Source organism: Astyanax mexicanus, chromosome 18 (assembly GCF_023375975.1).
Source record: "Astyanax mexicanus isolate ESR-SI-001 chromosome 18, AstMex3_surface, whole genome shotgun sequence".
Classification (NCBI taxonomy): Eukaryota; Metazoa; Chordata; class Actinopteri; order Characiformes; family Acestrorhamphidae; genus Astyanax; species Astyanax mexicanus.
The window spans coordinates 31,854,825-31,871,288 of NC_064425.1; the positions used below are offsets into that span (position 1 = coordinate 31,854,825).

The 16,464-nt window shown below is 36.8% G+C and overlaps 17 non-coding genes and 1 pseudogene across 17 annotated transcripts; all 18 read left to right on the top strand.

Annotated features, from left to right (window-relative positions):
• Window positions 1-521: 521 nt before the first annotated feature.
• On the top strand, window positions 522-640 carry LOC125782794 (5S ribosomal RNA). Its single transcript, XR_007425532.1, has one exon. It is a non-coding gene; the product is annotated as a 5S ribosomal RNA (ribosomal RNA).
• An 802-nt stretch (window positions 641-1,442) lies between these two features.
• On the top strand, window positions 1,443-1,561 carry LOC125782795 (5S ribosomal RNA). The gene has a single exon (XR_007425533.1). It is a non-coding gene; the product is annotated as a 5S ribosomal RNA (ribosomal RNA).
• An 801-nt stretch (window positions 1,562-2,362) lies between these two features.
• LOC125782796 (5S ribosomal RNA) lies at window positions 2,363-2,481 on the top strand. Its single transcript, XR_007425534.1, has one exon. It is a non-coding gene; the product is annotated as a 5S ribosomal RNA (ribosomal RNA).
• Window positions 2,482-3,287: 806 nt separating this feature from the next.
• Window positions 3,288-3,407, top strand: LOC125783231 (5S ribosomal RNA). The gene has a single exon (XR_007425965.1). It is a non-coding gene; the product is annotated as a 5S ribosomal RNA (ribosomal RNA).
• Window positions 3,408-4,210: 803 nt separating this feature from the next.
• Window positions 4,211-4,329, top strand: LOC125782797 (5S ribosomal RNA). The gene has a single exon (XR_007425535.1). It is a non-coding gene; the product is annotated as a 5S ribosomal RNA (ribosomal RNA).
• An 802-nt stretch (window positions 4,330-5,131) lies between these two features.
• Window positions 5,132-5,250, top strand: LOC125783126 (5S ribosomal RNA). Its single transcript, XR_007425861.1, has one exon. It is a non-coding gene; the product is annotated as a 5S ribosomal RNA (ribosomal RNA).
• Window positions 5,251-6,054: 804 nt separating this feature from the next.
• On the top strand, window positions 6,055-6,173 carry LOC125782798 (5S ribosomal RNA). The gene has a single exon (XR_007425536.1). It is a non-coding gene; the product is annotated as a 5S ribosomal RNA (ribosomal RNA).
• Window positions 6,174-6,978: 805 nt separating this feature from the next.
• LOC125783127 (5S ribosomal RNA) lies at window positions 6,979-7,097 on the top strand. The gene has a single exon (XR_007425862.1). It is a non-coding gene; the product is annotated as a 5S ribosomal RNA (ribosomal RNA).
• An 804-nt stretch (window positions 7,098-7,901) lies between these two features.
• Window positions 7,902-8,020, top strand: LOC125782799 (5S ribosomal RNA). The gene has a single exon (XR_007425537.1). It is a non-coding gene; the product is annotated as a 5S ribosomal RNA (ribosomal RNA).
• Window positions 8,021-8,823: 803 nt separating this feature from the next.
• On the top strand, window positions 8,824-8,942 carry LOC125782800 (5S ribosomal RNA). Its single transcript, XR_007425538.1, has one exon. It is a non-coding gene; the product is annotated as a 5S ribosomal RNA (ribosomal RNA).
• Window positions 8,943-9,747: 805 nt separating this feature from the next.
• Window positions 9,748-9,866, top strand: LOC125782801 (5S ribosomal RNA). The gene has a single exon (XR_007425539.1). It is a non-coding gene; the product is annotated as a 5S ribosomal RNA (ribosomal RNA).
• Window positions 9,867-10,668: 802 nt separating this feature from the next.
• LOC125782802 (5S ribosomal RNA) lies at window positions 10,669-10,787 on the top strand. The gene has a single exon (XR_007425540.1). It is a non-coding gene; the product is annotated as a 5S ribosomal RNA (ribosomal RNA).
• An 806-nt stretch (window positions 10,788-11,593) lies between these two features.
• Window positions 11,594-11,712, top strand: LOC125782804 (5S ribosomal RNA). Its single transcript, XR_007425542.1, has one exon. It is a non-coding gene; the product is annotated as a 5S ribosomal RNA (ribosomal RNA).
• An 800-nt stretch (window positions 11,713-12,512) lies between these two features.
• LOC125783294 (5S ribosomal RNA) lies at window positions 12,513-12,629 on the top strand (annotated as a pseudogene).
• Window positions 12,630-13,432: 803 nt separating this feature from the next.
• Window positions 13,433-13,551, top strand: LOC125782805 (5S ribosomal RNA). The gene has a single exon (XR_007425543.1). It is a non-coding gene; the product is annotated as a 5S ribosomal RNA (ribosomal RNA).
• An 802-nt stretch (window positions 13,552-14,353) lies between these two features.
• Window positions 14,354-14,472, top strand: LOC125783128 (5S ribosomal RNA). The gene has a single exon (XR_007425863.1). It is a non-coding gene; the product is annotated as a 5S ribosomal RNA (ribosomal RNA).
• Window positions 14,473-15,276: 804 nt separating this feature from the next.
• Window positions 15,277-15,395, top strand: LOC125782806 (5S ribosomal RNA). Its single transcript, XR_007425544.1, has one exon. It is a non-coding gene; the product is annotated as a 5S ribosomal RNA (ribosomal RNA).
• An 804-nt stretch (window positions 15,396-16,199) lies between these two features.
• Window positions 16,200-16,318, top strand: LOC125782807 (5S ribosomal RNA). The gene has a single exon (XR_007425545.1). It is a non-coding gene; the product is annotated as a 5S ribosomal RNA (ribosomal RNA).
• The last annotated feature ends 146 nt before the right edge of the window (window positions 16,319-16,464 follow it).

Here is a 16,464-nt window from a genome sequence, read left to right on the forward strand (position 1 = left end):
TGAGTCTAGAATGTTCACGTGATCCTGAAGGTCTTAATTACCTGGATCAAGTGTGCCGCGGACTCAGGCTGTTTGGATGGCAGGGGTGAAAAAAATAAAAAAGGCACCTTCTGTAGGACACAGGGCCTTTCTGTAAATGTATGCCAAGTATACTTTAATGTGTGTGTATGATTTTATTTATTTATTTCTCAGAATATTCTTTGTAAATATGATTTTTTTTTATTGGGCTTTTTTTTTATTGGGCCTAATCTGAAGCTTCCATTCCATTGAGTAAGAAACTTAGAGCAAGAAAATTGAACAAAAAAAAATGAAGAGATAAAAATTAAGACATATAGGGAGTTTTTGTCTTTTTTTCTTTGGTTACTTTTTGTAGTGAAAGTTAAAAGGAGCTTTTATTTTGAGGCAAGATCTTTGTATTAGTCCGTAGAGCTGCTTTACTTTTGTCAAGAGCAGTAAATGACAGTGAAAAGACTCAGGTCTGTGAGTGACTTATAAATAGGCTTGTTGGGTGTTGATCTTTCGCTTACGGCCATACCACCCTGAGAACGCCCGATCTCGTCTGATCTCGGAAGCTAAGCAGGGTCGGGCCTGGTTAGTACTTGGATGGGAGACCGCCTGGGAATACCAGGTGCTGTAAGCTTTTCCATCTTTCCTTTATTTTTTACTCCGTTCAGTCCATGATTTCACAAATTTTTAAAAGGCTACACTGTGTTTACTCTTCATATAAAACACTTACAGTAAACCATATACAGATTAAATACTCACTTAAAAGTTCTTTCATTTTTCTGAAGGAGGATATTGTTTCTTCATGCTAATAAATAAAGAAAAAATGCATTATTTTTTATTTTCTTAACATAGGTACAGGGCGACTGACTCCTGTTCCTGGGGCTCTACCACGCTAAAGATTTCAGATTTAACACACCTGAGTCTAGAATGTTCACGTGATCCTGAAGGTCCTAATTACCTGGATCAAGTGTGCCGCGGACTCAGGCTGTTTGGATGGCAGGGGTGAAAAAAATTAAAAAGGCACCTTCTGTAGGACACAGGGCCTTTCTGTAAATGTATGCCAAGTATACTTTAATGTGTGTGTATGATTTTATTTATTTATTTCTCAGAATACTCTTTGTAAATATGATTTTTTTTAATTGGGCTTTTTTTTATTGGGCCTAATCTGAAGCTTCCATTCCATTGAGTAAGAAACGTAGAGCAAGAAAATTGAACAAAAAAAATGAAGAGATAAAAATTAAGACATATAGGCAGTTTTTGTCTTTTTTTCTTTGGTTACTTTTTGTAGTGAAAGTTAAAAGGAGCTTTTATTTTGAGGCAAGATCTTTGTATTAGTCCGTAGAGCTGCTTTACTTTTGTCAAGAGCAGTAAATGACAGTGAAAAGACTCAGGTCTGTGAGTGACTTATAAATAGGCTTGTTGGGAGTTGATCTTTCGCTTACGGCCATACCACCCTGAGAACGCCCGATCTCGTCTGATCTCGGAAGCTAAGCAGGGTCGGGCCTGGTTAGTACTTGGATGGGAGACCGCCTGGGAATACCAGGTGCTGTAAGCTTTTCCATCTTTCCTTTATTTTTTACTCCGTTCAGTCCATGATGTCACAAATTTTTACAAGGCTACACTGTGTTTACTCTTCATATAAAACACTTACAGTAAACCATATACAGATTAAATACTCACTTAAGTTATTTCATTTTTCTGAAGGAGGATATTGTTTCTTCATGCTAATAAATAAAGAAAAAATGCATTATTTTTTATTTTCTTAACATAGGTACAGGGCGACTGACTCCTGTTCCTGGGGCTCTACCACGCTAAAGATTTCAGATTTAACACACCTGAGTCTAGAATGTTCACGTGATCCTGAAGGTCTTAATTACCTGGATCAAGTGTGCCGCGGACTCAGGCTGTTTGGATGGCAGGGGTGAAAAAAATTAAAAAGGCACCTTCTGTAGGACACAGGGCCTTTCTGTAAATGTATGCCAAGTATACTTTAATGTGTGTGTATGATTTTATTAATTTATTTCTCAGAATACTCTTTGTAAATATGATTTTTTTTAATTGGGCTTTTTTTTTATTGGGCCTAATCTGAAGCTTCCATTCCATTGAGTAAGAAACGTAGAGCAAGAAAATTGAACAAAAAAAATGAAGAGATAAAAATTAAGACATATAGGCAGTTTTTGTCTTTTTTTCTTTGGTTACTTTTTGTAGTGAAAGTTAAAAGGAGCTTTTATTTTGAGGCAAGATCTTTGTATTAGTCCGTAGAGCTGCTTTACTTTTGTCAAGAGCAGTAAATGACAGTGAAAAGACTCAGGTCTGTGAGTGACTTATAAATAGGCTTGTTGGGAGTTGATCTTTCGCTTACGGCCATACCACCCTGAGAACGCCCGATCTCGTCTGATCTCGGAAGCTAAGCAGGGTCGGGCCTGGTTAGTACTTGGATGGGAGACCGCCTGGGAATACCAGGTGCTGTAAGCTTTTCCATCTTTCCTTTATTTTTTACTCCGTTCAGTCCATGATTTCACAAATTTTTAAAAGGCTACACTGTGTTTACTCTTCATATAAAACACTTACAGTAAACCATATACAGATTAAATACTCACTTAAAAGTTATTTCATTTTTCTGAAGGAGGATATTGTTTCTTCATGCTAATAAATAAAGAAAAAATGCATTATTTTTTATTTTCTTAACATAGGTACAGGGCGACTGACTCCTGTTCCTGGGGCTCTACCACGCTAAAGATTTCAGATTTAACACACCTGAGTCTAGAATGTTCACGTGATCCTGAAGGTCTTAATTACCTGGATCAAGTGTGCCGCGGACTCAGGCTGTTTGGATGGCAGGGGTGAAAAAAATTAAAAAGGCACCTTCTGTAGGACACAGGGCCTTTCTGTAAATGTATGCCAAGTATACTTTAATGTGTGTGTATGATTTTATTTATTTATTTCTCAGAATACTCTTTGTAAATATGATTTTTTTTTAATTGGGCTTTTTTTTTTTATTGGGCCTAATCTGAAGCTTCCATTCCATTGAGTAAGAAACGTAGAGCAAGAAAATTGAACAAAAAAAATGAAGAGATAAAAATTAAGACATATAGGGAGTTTTTGTCTTTTTTTCTTTGTTTACTTTTTGTAGTGAAAGTTAAAAGGAGCTTTTATTTTGAGGCAAGATCTTTGTATTAGTCCGTAGAGCTGCTTTACTTTTGTCAAGAGCAGTAAATGACAGTGAAAAGACTCAGGTCTGTGAGTGACTTATAAATAGGCTTGTTGGGAGTTGATCTTTCGCTTACGGCCAATACCACCCTGAGAACGCCCGATCTCGTCTGATCTCGGAAGCTAAGCAGGGTCGGGCCTGGTTAGTACTTGGATGGGAGACCGCCTGGGAATACCAGGTGCTGTAAGCTTTTCCATCTTTCCTTTATTTTTTACTCCGTTCAGTCCATGATGTCACAAATTTTTACAAGGCTACACTGTGTTTACTCTTCATATAAAACACTTACAGTAAACCATATACAGATTAAATACTCACTTAAAAGTTATTTCATTTTTCTGAAGGAGGATATTGTTTCTTCATGCTAATAAATAAAGAAAAAATGCATTATTTTTTATTTTCTTAACATAGGTACAGGGCGACTGACTCCTGTTCCTGGGGCTCTACCACGCTAAAGATTTCAGATTTAACACACCTGAGTCTAGAATGTTCACGTGATCCTGAAGGTCTTAATTACCTGGATCAAGTGTGCCGCGGACTCAGGCTGTTTGGATGGCAGGGGTGAAAAAAATTAAAAAGGCACCTTCTGTAGGACACAGGGCCTTTCTGTAAATGTATGCCAAGTATACTTTAATGTGTGTGTATGATTTTATTTATTTATTTCTCAGAATACTCTTTGTAAATATGATTTTTTTTAATTGGGCTTTTTTTTTATTGGGCCTAATCTGAAGCTTCCATTCCATTGAGTAAGAAACGTAGAGCAAGAAAATTGAACAAAAAAAATGAAGAGATAAAAATTAAGACATATAGGCAGTTTTTGTCTTTTTTTCTTTGGTTACTTTTTGTAGTGAAAGTTAAAAGGAGCTTTTATTTTGAGGCAAGATCTTTGTATTAGTCCGTAGAGCTGCTTTACTTTTGTCAAGAGCAGTAAATGACAGTGAAAAGACTCAGGTCTGTGAGTGACTTATAAATAGGCTTGTTGGGAGTTGATCTTTCGCTTACGGCCATACCACCCTGAGAACGCCCGATCTCGTCTGATCTCGGAAGCTAAGCAGGGTCGGGCCTGGTTAGTACTTGGATGGGAGACCGCCTGGGAATACCAGGTGCTGTAAGCTTTTCCATCTTTCCTTTATTTTTTACTCCGTTCAGTCCATGATTTCACAAATTTTTAAAAGGCTACACTGTGTTTACTCTTCATATAAAACACTTACAGTAAACCATATACAGATTAAATACTCACTTAAAAGTTATTTCATTTTTCTGAAGGAGGATATTGTTTCTTCATGCTAATAAATAAAGAAAAAATGCATTATTTTTATTTTCTTAACATAGGTACAGGGCGACTGACTCCTGTTCCTGGGGCTCTACCACGCTAAAGATTTCAGATTTAACACACCTGAGTCTAGAATGTTCACGTGATCCTGAAGGTCCTAATTACCTGGATCAAGTGTGCCGCGGACTCAGGCTGTTTGGATGGCAGGGGTGAAAAAAATTAAAAATGCACCTTCTGTAGGACACAGGGCCTTTCTGTAAATGTATGCCAAGTATACTTTAATGTGTGTGTATGATTTTATTTATTTATTTCTCAGAATATTCTTTGTAAATATGATTTTTTTTTAAATTGGGCTTTTTTTTATTGGGCCTAATCTGAAGCTTCCATTCCATTGATTAAGAAACGTAGAGCAAGAAAATTGAACAAAAAAATGAAGAGATAAAAATTAAGACATATAGGGAGTTTTTGTCTTTTTTTCTTTGTTTACTTTTTGTAGTGAAAGTTAAAAGGAGCTTTTATTTTGAGGCAAGATCTTTGTATTAGTCCGTAGAGCTGCTTTACTTTTGTCAAGAGCAGTAAATGACAGTGAAAAGACTCAGGTCTGTGAGTGACTTATAAATAGGCTTGTTGGGAGTTGATCTTTCGCTTACGGCCATACCACCCTGAGAACGCCCGATCTCGTCTGATCTCGGAAGCTAAGCAGGGTCGGGCCTGGTTAGTACTTGGATGGGAGACCGCCTGGGAATACCAGGTTCTGTAAGCTTTTCCATCTTTCCTTTATTTTTTACTCCGTTCAGTCCATGATGTCACAAATTTTTACAAGGCTACACTGTGTTTACTCTTCATATAAAACACTTACAGTAAACCATATACAGATTAAATACTCACTTAAAAGTTATTTCATTTTTCTGAAGGAGGATATTGTTTCTTCATGCTAATAAATGAAGAAAAAATGCATTATTTTTTATTTTCTTAACATAGGTACAGGGCGACTGACTCCTGTTCCTGGGGCTCTACCACGCTAAAGATCTCAGATTTAACACACCTGAGTCTAGAATGTTCACGTGATCCTGAAGGTCTTAATTACCTGGATCAAGTGTGCCGCGGACTCAGGCTGTTTGGATGGCAGGGGTGAAAAAAATTAAAAAGGCACCTTCTGTAGGACACAGGGCCTTTCTGTAAATGTATGCCAAGTATACTTTAATGTGTGTGTATGATTTTATTTATTTATTTCTCAGAATATTCTTTGTAAATATGATTTTTTTTAAAATTGGGCTTTTTTTTTATTGGGCCTAATCTGAAGCTTCCATTCCATTGATTAAGAAACGTAGAGCAAGAAAATTGAACAAAAAAATGAAGAGATAAAAATTAAGACATATAGGGAGTTTTTGTCTTTTTTTCTTTGGTTACTTTTTGTAGTGAAAGTTAAAAGGAGCTTTTATTTTGAGGCAAGATCTTTGTATTAGTCCGTAGAGCTGCTTTACTTTTGTCAAGAGCAGTAAATGACAGTGAAAAGACTCAGGTCTGTGAGTGACTTATAAATAGGCTTGTTGGGAGTTGATCTTTCGCTTACGGCCATACCACCCTGAGAACGCCCGATCTCGTCTGATCTCGGAAGCTAAGCAGGGTCGGGCCTGGTTAGTACTTGGATGGGAGACCGCCTGGGAATACCAGGTGCTGTAAGCTTTTCCATCTTTCCTTTATTTTTTACTCCGTTCAGTCCATGATGTCACAAATTTTTACAAGGCTACACTGTGTTTACTCTTCATATAAAACACTTACAGTAAACCATATACAGATTAAATACTCACTTAAAAGTTATTTCATTTTTCTGAAGGAGGATATTGTTTCTTCATGCTAATAAATAAAGAAAAAATGCATTATTTTTTATTTTCTTAACATAGGTACAGGGCGACTGACTCCTGTTCCTGGGGCTCTACCACGCTAAAGATTTCAGATTTAACACACCTGAGTCTAGAATGTTCACGTGATCCTGAAGGTCTTAATTACCTGGATCAAGTGTGCCGCGGACTCAGGCTGTTTGGATGGCAGGGGTGAAAAAATTTAAAAAGGCACCTTCTGTAGGACACAGGGCCTTTCTGTAAATGTATGCCAAGTATACTTTAATGTGTGTGTATGATTTTATTTATTTATTTCTCAGAATATTCTTTGTAAATATGATTTTTTTTTTAATTGGGCTTTTTTTTTTTATTGGGCCTAATCTGAAGCTTCCATTCCATTGAGTAAGAAACGTAGAGCAAGAAAATTGAACAAAAAAAATGAAGAGATAAAAATTAAGACATATAGGGAGTTTTTGTCTTTTTTTCTTTGGTTACTTTTTGTAGTGAAAGTTAAAAGGAGCTTTTATTTTGAGGCAAGATCTTTGTATTAGTCCGTAGCTGCTTTACTTTTGTCAAGAGCAGTAAATGACAGTGAAAAGATTCAGGTCTGTGAGTGACTTATAAATAGGCTTGTTGGGAGTTGATCTTTCGCTTACGGCCATACCACCCTGAGAACGCCCGATCTCGTCTGATCTCGGAAGCTAAGCAGGGTCGGGCCTGGTTAGTACTTGGATGGGAGACCGCCTGGGAATACCAGGTTCTGTAAGCTTTTCCATCTTTCCTTTATTTTTTACTCCGTTCAGTCCATGATGTCACAAATTTTTACAAGGCTACACTGTGTTTACTCTTCATATAAAACACTTACAGTAAACCATATACAGATTAAATACTCACTTAAAAGTTATTTCATTTTTCTGAAGGAGGATATTGTTTCTTTATGCTAATAAATGAAGAAAAAATGCATTATTTTTTATTTTCTTAACATAGGTACAGGGCGACTGACTCCTGTTCCTGGGGCTCTACCACGCTAAAGATCTCAGATTTAACACACCTGAGTCTAGAATGTTCACGTGATCCTGAAGGTCTTAATTACCTGGATCAAGTGTGCCGCGGACTCAGGCTGTTTGGATGGCAGGGGTGAAAAAAATTAAAAAGGCACCTTCTGTAGGACACAGGGCCTTTCTGTAAATGTATGCCAAGTATACTTTAATGTGTGTGTATGATTTTATTTATTTATTTCTCAGAATATTCTTTGTAAATATGATTTTTTTTTAAATTGGGCTTTTTTTTTATTGGGCCTAATCTGAAGCTTCCATTCCATTGATTAAGAAACGTAGAGCAAGAAAATTGAACAAAAAAATGAAGAGATAAAAATTAAGACATATAGGGAGTTTTTGTCTTTTTTTCTTTGGTTACTTTTTGTAGTGAAAGTTAAAAGGAGCTTTTATTTTGAGGCAAGATCTTTGTATTAGTCCGTAGAGCTGCTTTACTTTTGTCAAGAGCAGTAAATGACAGTGAAAAGACTCAGGTCTGTGAGTGACTTATAAATAGGCTTGTTGGGAGTTGATCTTTCGCTTACGGCCATACCACCCTGAGAACGCCCGATCTCGTCTGATCTCGGAAGCTAAGCAGGGTCGGGCCTGGTTAGTACTTGGATGGGAGACCGCCTGGGAATACCAGGTGCTGTAAGCTTTTCCATCTTTCCTTTATTTTTTACTCCGTTCAGTCCATGATGTCACAAATTTTTACAAGGCTACACTGTGTTTACTCTTCATATAAAACACTTACAGTAAACCATATACAGATTAAATACTCACTTAAAAGTTATTTCATTTTTCTGAAGGAGGATATTGTTTCTTCATGCTAATAAATAAAGAAAAAATGCATTATTTTTTATTTTCTTAACATAGGTACAGGGCGACTGACTCCTGTTCCTGGGGCTCTACCACGCTAAAGATTTCAGATTTAACACACCTGAGTCTAGAATGTTCTCGTGATCCTGAAGGTCTTAATTACCTGGATCAAGTGTGCCGCGGACTCAGGCTGTTTGGATGGCAGGGGTGAAAAAAATTAAAAAGGCACCTTCTGTAGGACACAGGGCCTTTCTGTAAATGTATGCCAAGTATACTTTAATGTGTGTGTATGATTTTATTAATTTATTTCTCAGAATACTCTTTGTAAATATGATTTTTTTTAATTGGGCTTTTTTTTTATTGGGCCTAATCTGAAGCTTCCATTCCATTGAGTAAGAAACGTAGAGCAAGAAAATTGAACAAAAAAAATGAAGAGATAAAAATTAAGACATATAGGCAGTTTTTGTCTTTTTTTCTTTGGTTACTTTTTGTAGTGAAAGTTAAAAGGAGCTTTTATTTTGAGGCAAGATCTTTGTATTAGTCCGTAGAGCTGCTTTACTTTTGTCAAGAGCAGTAAATGACAGTGAAAAGACTCAGGTCTGTGAGTGACTTATAAATAGGCTTGTTGGGAGTTGATCTTTCGCTTACGGCCATACCACCCTGAGAACGCCCGATCTCGTCTGATCTCGGAAGCTAAGCAGGGTCGGGCCTGGTTAGTACTTGGATGGGAGACCGCCTGGGAATACCAGGTGCTGTAAGCTTTTCCATCTTTCCTTTATTTTTTACTCCGTTCAGTCCATGATTTCACAAATTTTTAAAAGGCTACACTGTGTTTACTCTTCATATAAAACACTTACAGTAAACCATATACAGATTAAATACTCACTTAAAAGTTATTTCATTTTTCTGAAGGAGGATATTGTTTCTTCATGCTAATAAATAAAGAAAAAATGCATTATTTTTTATTTTCTTAACATAGGTACAGGGCGACTGACTCCTGTTCCTGGGGCTCTACCACGCTAAAGATTTCAGATTTAACACACCTGAGTCTAGAATGTTCACGTGATCCTGAAGGTCTTAATTACCTGGATCAAGTGTGCCGCGGACTCAGGCTGTTTGGATGGCAGGGGTGAAAAAAATTAAAAAGGCACCTTCTGTAGGACACAGGGCCTTTCTGTAAATGTATGCCAAGTATACTTTAATGTGTGTGTATGATTTTATTTATTTATTTCTCAGAATACTCTTTGTAAATATGATTTTTTTTTAATTGGGCTTTTTTTTTTATTGGGCCTAATCTGAAGCTTCCATTCCATTGAGTAAGAAACGTAGAGCAAGAAAATTGAACAAAAAAAATGAAGAGATAAAAATTAAGACATATAGGGAGTTTTTGTCTTTTTTTCTTTGTTTACTTTTTGTAGTGAAAGTTAAAAGGAGCTTTTATTTTGAGGCAAGATCTTTGTATTAGTCCGTAGAGCTGCTTTACTTTTGTCAAGAGCAGTAAATGACAGTGAAAAGACTCAGGTCTGTGAGTGACTTATAAATAGGCTTGTTGGGAGTTGATCTTTCGCTTACGGCCATACCACCCTGAGAACGCCCGATCTCGTCTGATCTCGGAAGCTAAGCAGGGTCGGGCCTGGTTAGTACTTGGATGGGAGACCGCCTGGGAATACCAGGTGCTGTAAGCTTTTCCATCTTTCCTTTATTTTTTACTCCGTTCAGTCCATGATGTCACAAATTTTTACAAGGCTACACTGTGTTTACTCTTCATATAAAACACTTACAGTAAACCATATACAGATTAAATACTCACTTAAAAGTTATTTCATTTTTCTGAAGGAGGATATTGTTTCTTCATGCTAATAAATAAAGAAAAAATGCATTATTTTTTATTTTCTTAACATAGGTACAGGGCGACTGACTCCTGTTCCTGGGGCTCTACCACGCTAAAGATCTCAGATTTAACACACCTGAGTCTAGAATGTTCACGTGATCCTGAAGGTCTTAATTACCTGGATCAAGTGTGCCGCGGACTCAGGCTGTTTGGATGGCAGGGGTGAAAAAAATTAAAAAGGCACCTTCTGTAGGACACAGGGCCTTTCTGTAAATGTATGCCAAGTATACTTTAATGTGTGTGTATGATTTTATTTATTTATTTCTCAGAATATTCTTTGTAAATATGATTTTTTTTTAAATTGGGCTTTTTTTTATTGGGCCTAATCTGAAGCTTCCATTCCATTGATTAAGAAACGTAGAGCAAGAAAATTGAACAAAAAAATGAAGAGATAAAAATTAAGACATATAGGGAGTTTTTGTCTTTTTTCTTTGGTTACTTTTTGTAGTGAAAGTTAAAAGGAGCTTTTATTTTGAGGCAAGATCTTTGTATTAGTCCGTAGAGCTGCTTTACTTTTGTCAAGAGCAGTAAATGACAGTGAAAAGACTCAGGTCTGTGAGTGACTTATAAATAGGCTTGTTGGGAGTTGATCTTTCGCTTACGGCCATACCACCCTGAGAACGCCCGATCTCGTCTGATCTCGGAAGCTAAGCAGGGTCGGGCCTGGTTAGTACTTGGATGGGAGACCGCCTGGGAATACCAGGTGCTGTAAGCTTTTCCATCTTTCCTTTATTTTTTACTCCGTTCAGTCCATGATGTCACAAATTTTTACAAGGCTACACTGTGTTTACTCTTCATATAAAACACTTACAGTAAACCATATACAGATTAAATACTCACTTAAAAGTTATTTCATTTTTCTGAAGGAGGATATTGTTTCTTCATGCTAATAAATAAAGAAAAAATGCATTATTTTTTATTTTCTTAACATAGGTACAGGGCGACTGACTCCTGTTCCTGGGGCTCTACCACGCTAAAGATCTCAGATTTAACACACCTGAGTCTAGAATGTTCACGTGATCCTGAAGGTCTTAATTACCTGGATCAAGTGTGCCGCGGACTCAGGCTGTTTGGATGGCAGGGGTGAAAAAATTTAAAAAGGCACCTTCTGTAGGACACAGGGCCTTTCTGTAAATGTATGCCAAGTATACTTTAATGTGTGTGTATGATTTTATTTATTTATTTCTCAGAATATTCTTTGTAAATATGATTTTTTTTTTAATTGGGCTTTTTTTTTTATTGGGCCTAATCTGAAGCTTCCATTCCATTGAGTAAGAAACGTAGAGCAAGAAAATTGAACAAAAAAAATGAAGAGATAAAAATTAAGACATATAGGGAGTTTTTGTCTTTTTTTCTTTGGTTACTTTTTGTAGTGAAAGTTAAAAGGAGCTTTTATTTTGAGGCAAGATCTTTGTATTAGTCCGTAGAGCTGCTTTACTTTTGTCAAGAGCAGTAAATGACAGTGAAAAGACTCAGGTCTGTGAGTGACTTATAAATAGGCTTGTTGGGAGTTGATCTTTCGCTTACGGCCATACCACCCTGAGAACGCCCGATCTCGTCTGATCTCGGAAGCTAAGCAGGGTCGGGCCTGGTTAGTACTTGGATGGGAGACCGCCTGGGAATACCAGGTGCTGTAAGCTTTTCCATCTTTCCTTTATTTTTTACTCCGTTCAGTCCATGATTTCACAAATTTTTAAAAGGCTACACTGTGTTTACTCTTCATATAAAACACTTACAGTAAACCATATACAGATTAAATACTCACTTAAAAGTTATTTCATTTTTCTGAAGGAGGATATTGTTTCTTCATGCTAATAAATAAAGAAAAAATGCATTATTTTTTATTTTCTTAACATAGGTACAGGGCGACTGACTCCTGTTCCTGGGGCTCTACCACGCTAAAGATTTCAGATTTAACACACCTGAGTCTAGAATGTTCACGTGATCCTGAAGGTCTTAATTACCTGGATCAAGTGTGCCGCGGACTCAGGCTGTTTGGATGGCAGGGGTGAAAAAAATTAAAAAGGCACCTTCTGTAGGACACAGGGCCTTTCTGTAAATGTATGCCAAGTATACTTTAATGTGTGTGTATGATTTTATTTATTTATTTCTCAGAATACTCTTTGTAAATATGATTTTTTTTTAATTGGGCTTTTTTTTTTTATTGGGCCTAATCTGAAGCTTCCATTCCATTGAGTAAGAAACGTAGAGCAAGAAAATTGAACAAAAAAAATGAAGAGATAAAAATTAAGACATATAGGGAGTTTTTGTCTTTTTTTCTTTGTTTACTTTTTGTAGTGAAAGTTAAAAGGAGCTTTTATTTTGAGGCAAGATCTTTGTATTAGTCCGTAGAGCTGCTTTACTTTTGTCAAGAGCAGTAAATGACAGTGAAAAGACTCAGGTCTGTGAGTGACTTATAAATAGGCTTGTTGGGAGTTGATCTTTCGCTTACGGCCATGAGAACGCCCGATCTCGTCTGATCTCGGAAGCTAAGCAGGGTCGGGCCTGGTTAGTACTTGGATGGGAGACCGCCTGGGAATACCAGGTGCTGTAAGCTTTTCCATCTTTCCTTTATTTTTTACTCCGTTCAGTCCATGATGTCACAAATTTTTACAAGGCTACACTGTGTTTACTCTTCATATAAAACACTTACAGTAAACCATATACAGATTAAATACTCACTTAAAAGTTATTTCATTTTTCTGAAGGAGGATATTGTTTCTTCATGCTAATAAATAAAGAAAAAATGCATTATTTTTTATTTTCTTAACATAGGTACAGGGCGACTGACTCCTGTTCCTGGGGCTCTACCACGCTAAAGATTTCAGATTTAACACACCTGAGTCTAGAATGTTCACGTGATCCTGAAGGTCTTAATTACCTGGATCAAGTGTGCCGCGGACTCAGGCTGTTTGGATGGCAGGGGTGAAAAAAATTAAAAAGGCACCTTCTGTAGGACACAGGGCCTTTCTGTAAATGTATGCCAAGTATACTTTAATGTGTGTGTATGATTTTATTTATTTATTTCTCAGAATACTCTTTGTAAATATGATTTTTTTTAATTGGGCTTTTTTTTTATTGGGCCTAATCTGAAGCTTCCATTCCATTGAGTAAGAAACGTAGAGCAAGAAAATTGAACAAAAAAAATGAAGAGATAAAAATTAAGACATATAGGCAGTTTTTGTCTTTTTTTCTTTGGTTACTTTTTGTAGTGAAAGTTAAAAGGAGCTTTTATTTTGAGGCAAGATCTTTGTATTAGTCCGTAGAGCTGCTTTACTTTTGTCAAGAGCAGTAAATGACAGTGAAAAGACTCAGGTCTGTGAGTGACTTATAAATAGGCTTGTTGGGAGTTGATCTTTCGCTTACGGCCATACCACCCTGAGAACGCCCGATCTCGTCTGATCTCGGAAGCTAAGCAGGGTCGGGCCTGGTTAGTACTTGGATGGGAGACCGCCTGGGAATACCAGGTGCTGTAAGCTTTTCCATCTTTCCTTTATTTTTTACTCCGTTCAGTCCATGATTTCACAAATTTTTAAAAGGCTACACTGTGTTTACTCTTCATATAAAACACTTACAGTAAACCATATACAGATTAAATACTCACTTAAAAGTTATTTCATTTTTCTGAAGGAGGATATTGTTTCTTCATGCTAATAAATAAAGAAAAAATGCATTATTTTTATTTTCTTAACATAGGTACAGGGCGACTGACTCCTGTTCCTGGGGCTCTACCACGCTAAAGATTTCAGATTTAACACACCTGAGTCTAGAATGTTCACGTGATCCTGAAGGTCCTAATTACCTGGATCAAGTGTGCCGCGGACTCAGGCTGTTTGGATGGCAGGGGTGAAAAAAATTAAAAATGCACCTTCTGTAGGACACAGGGCCTTTCTGTAAATGTATGCCAAGTATACTTTAATGTGTGTGTATGATTTTATTTATTTATTTCTCAGAATATTCTTTGTAAATATGATTTTTTTTTAAATTGGGCTTTTTTTTATTGGGCCTAATCTGAAGCTTCCATTCCATTGATTAAGAAACGTAGAGCAAGAAAATTGAACAAAAAAATGAAGAGATAAAAATTAAGACATATAGGGAGTTTTTGTCTTTTTTTCTTTGTTTACTTTTTGTAGTGAAAGTTAAAAGGAGCTTTTATTTTGAGGCAAGATCTTTGTATTAGTCCGTAGAGCTGCTTTACTTTTGTCAAGAGCAGTAAATGACAGTGAAAAGACTCAGGTCTGTGAGTGACTTATAAATAGGCTTGTTGGGAGTTGATCTTTCGCTTACGGCCATACCACCCTGAGAACGCCCGATCTCGTCTGATCTCGGAAGCTAAGCAGGGTCGGGCCTGGTTAGTACTTGGATGGGAGACCGCCTGGGAATACCAGGTTCTGTAAGCTTTTCCATCTTTCCTTTATTTTTTACTCCGTTCAGTCCATGATGTCACAAATTTTTACAAGGCTACACTGTGTTTACTCTTCATATAAAACACTTACAGTAAACCATATACAGATTAAATACTCACTTAAAAGTTATTTCATTTTTCTGAAGGAGGATATTGTTTCTTCATGCTAATAAATGAAGAAAAAATGCATTATTTTTTATTTTCTTAACATAGGTACAGGGCGACTGACTCCTGTTCCTGGGGCTCTACCACGCTAAAGATCTCAGATTTAACACACCTGAGTCTAGAATGTTCACGTGATCCTGAAGGTCTTAATTACCTGGATCAAGTGTGCCGCGGACTCAGGCTGTTTGGATGGCAGGGGTGAAAAAAATTAAAAAGGCACCTTCTGTAGGACACAGGGCCTTTCTGTAAATGTATGCCAAGTATACTTTAATGTGTGTGTATGATTTTATTTATTTATTTCTCAGAATATTCTTTGTAAATATGATTTTTTTTAAAATTGGGCTTTTTTTTTATTGGGCCTAATCTGAAGCTTCCATTCCATTGATTAAGAAACGTAGAGCAAGAAAATTGAACAAAAAAATGAAGAGATAAAAATTAAGACATATAGGGAGTTTTTGTCTTTTTTTCTTTGGTTACTTTTTGTAGTGAAAGTTAAAAGGAGCTTTTATTTTGAGGCAAGATCTTTGTATTAGTCCGTAGAGCTGCTTTACTTTTGTCAAGAGCAGTAAATGACAGTGAAAAGACTCAGGTCTGTGAGTGACTTATAAATAGGCTTGTTGGGAGTTGATCTTTCGCTTACGGCCATACCACCCTGAGAACGCCCGATCTCGTCTGATCTCGGAAGCTAAGCAGGGTCGGGCCTGGTTAGTACTTGGATGGGAGACCGCCTGGGAATACCAGGTGCTGTAAGCTTTTCCATCTTTCCTTTATTTTTTACTCCGTTCAGTCCATGATGTCACAAATTTTTACAAGGCTACACTGTGTTTACTCTTCATATAAAACACTTACAGTAAACCATATACAGATTAAATACTCACTTAAAAGTTATTTCATTTTTCTGAAGGAGGATATTGTTTCTTCATGCTAATAAATGAAGAAAAAATGCATTATTTTTTATTTTCTTAACATAGGTACAGGGCGACTGACTCCTGTTCCTGGGGCTCTACCACGCTAAAGATCTCAGATTTAACACACCTGAGTCTAGAATGTTCACGTGATCCTGAAGGTCTTAATTACCTGGATCAAGTGTGCCGCGGACTCAGGCTGTTTGGATGGCAGGGGTGAAAAAAATTAAAAAGGCACCTTCTGTAGGACACAGGGCCTTTCTGTAAATGTATGCCAAGTATACTTTAATGTGTGTGTATGATTTTATTTATTTATTTCTCAGAATATTCTTTGTAAATATGATTTTTTTTAAAATTGGGCTTTTTTTTTATTGGGCCTAATCTGAAGCTTCCATTCCATTGATTAAGAAACGTAGAGCAAGAAAATTGAACAAAAAAATGAAGAGATAAAAATTAAGACATATAGGGAGTTTTTGTCTTTTTTTCTTTGGTTACTTTTTGTAGTGAAAGTTAAAAGGAGCTTTTATTTTGAGGCAAGATCTTTGTATTAGTCCGTAGAGCTGCTTTACTTTTGTCAAGAGCAGTAAATGACAGTGAAAAGACTCAGGTCTGTGAGTGACTTATAAATAGGCTTGTTGGGAGTTGATCTTTCGCTTACGGCCATACCACCCTGAGAACGCCCGATCTCGTCTGATCTCGGAAGCTAAGCAGGGTCGGGCCTGGTTAGTACTTGGATGGGAGACCGCCTGGGAATACCAGGTGCTGTAAGCTTTTCCATCTTTCCTTTATTTTTTACTCCGTTCAGTCCATGATGTCACAAATTTTTACAAGGCTACACTGTGTTTACTCTTCATATAAAACACTTACAGTAAACCATATACAGATTAAATACTCACTTAAAAGTTATTTCATTTTTC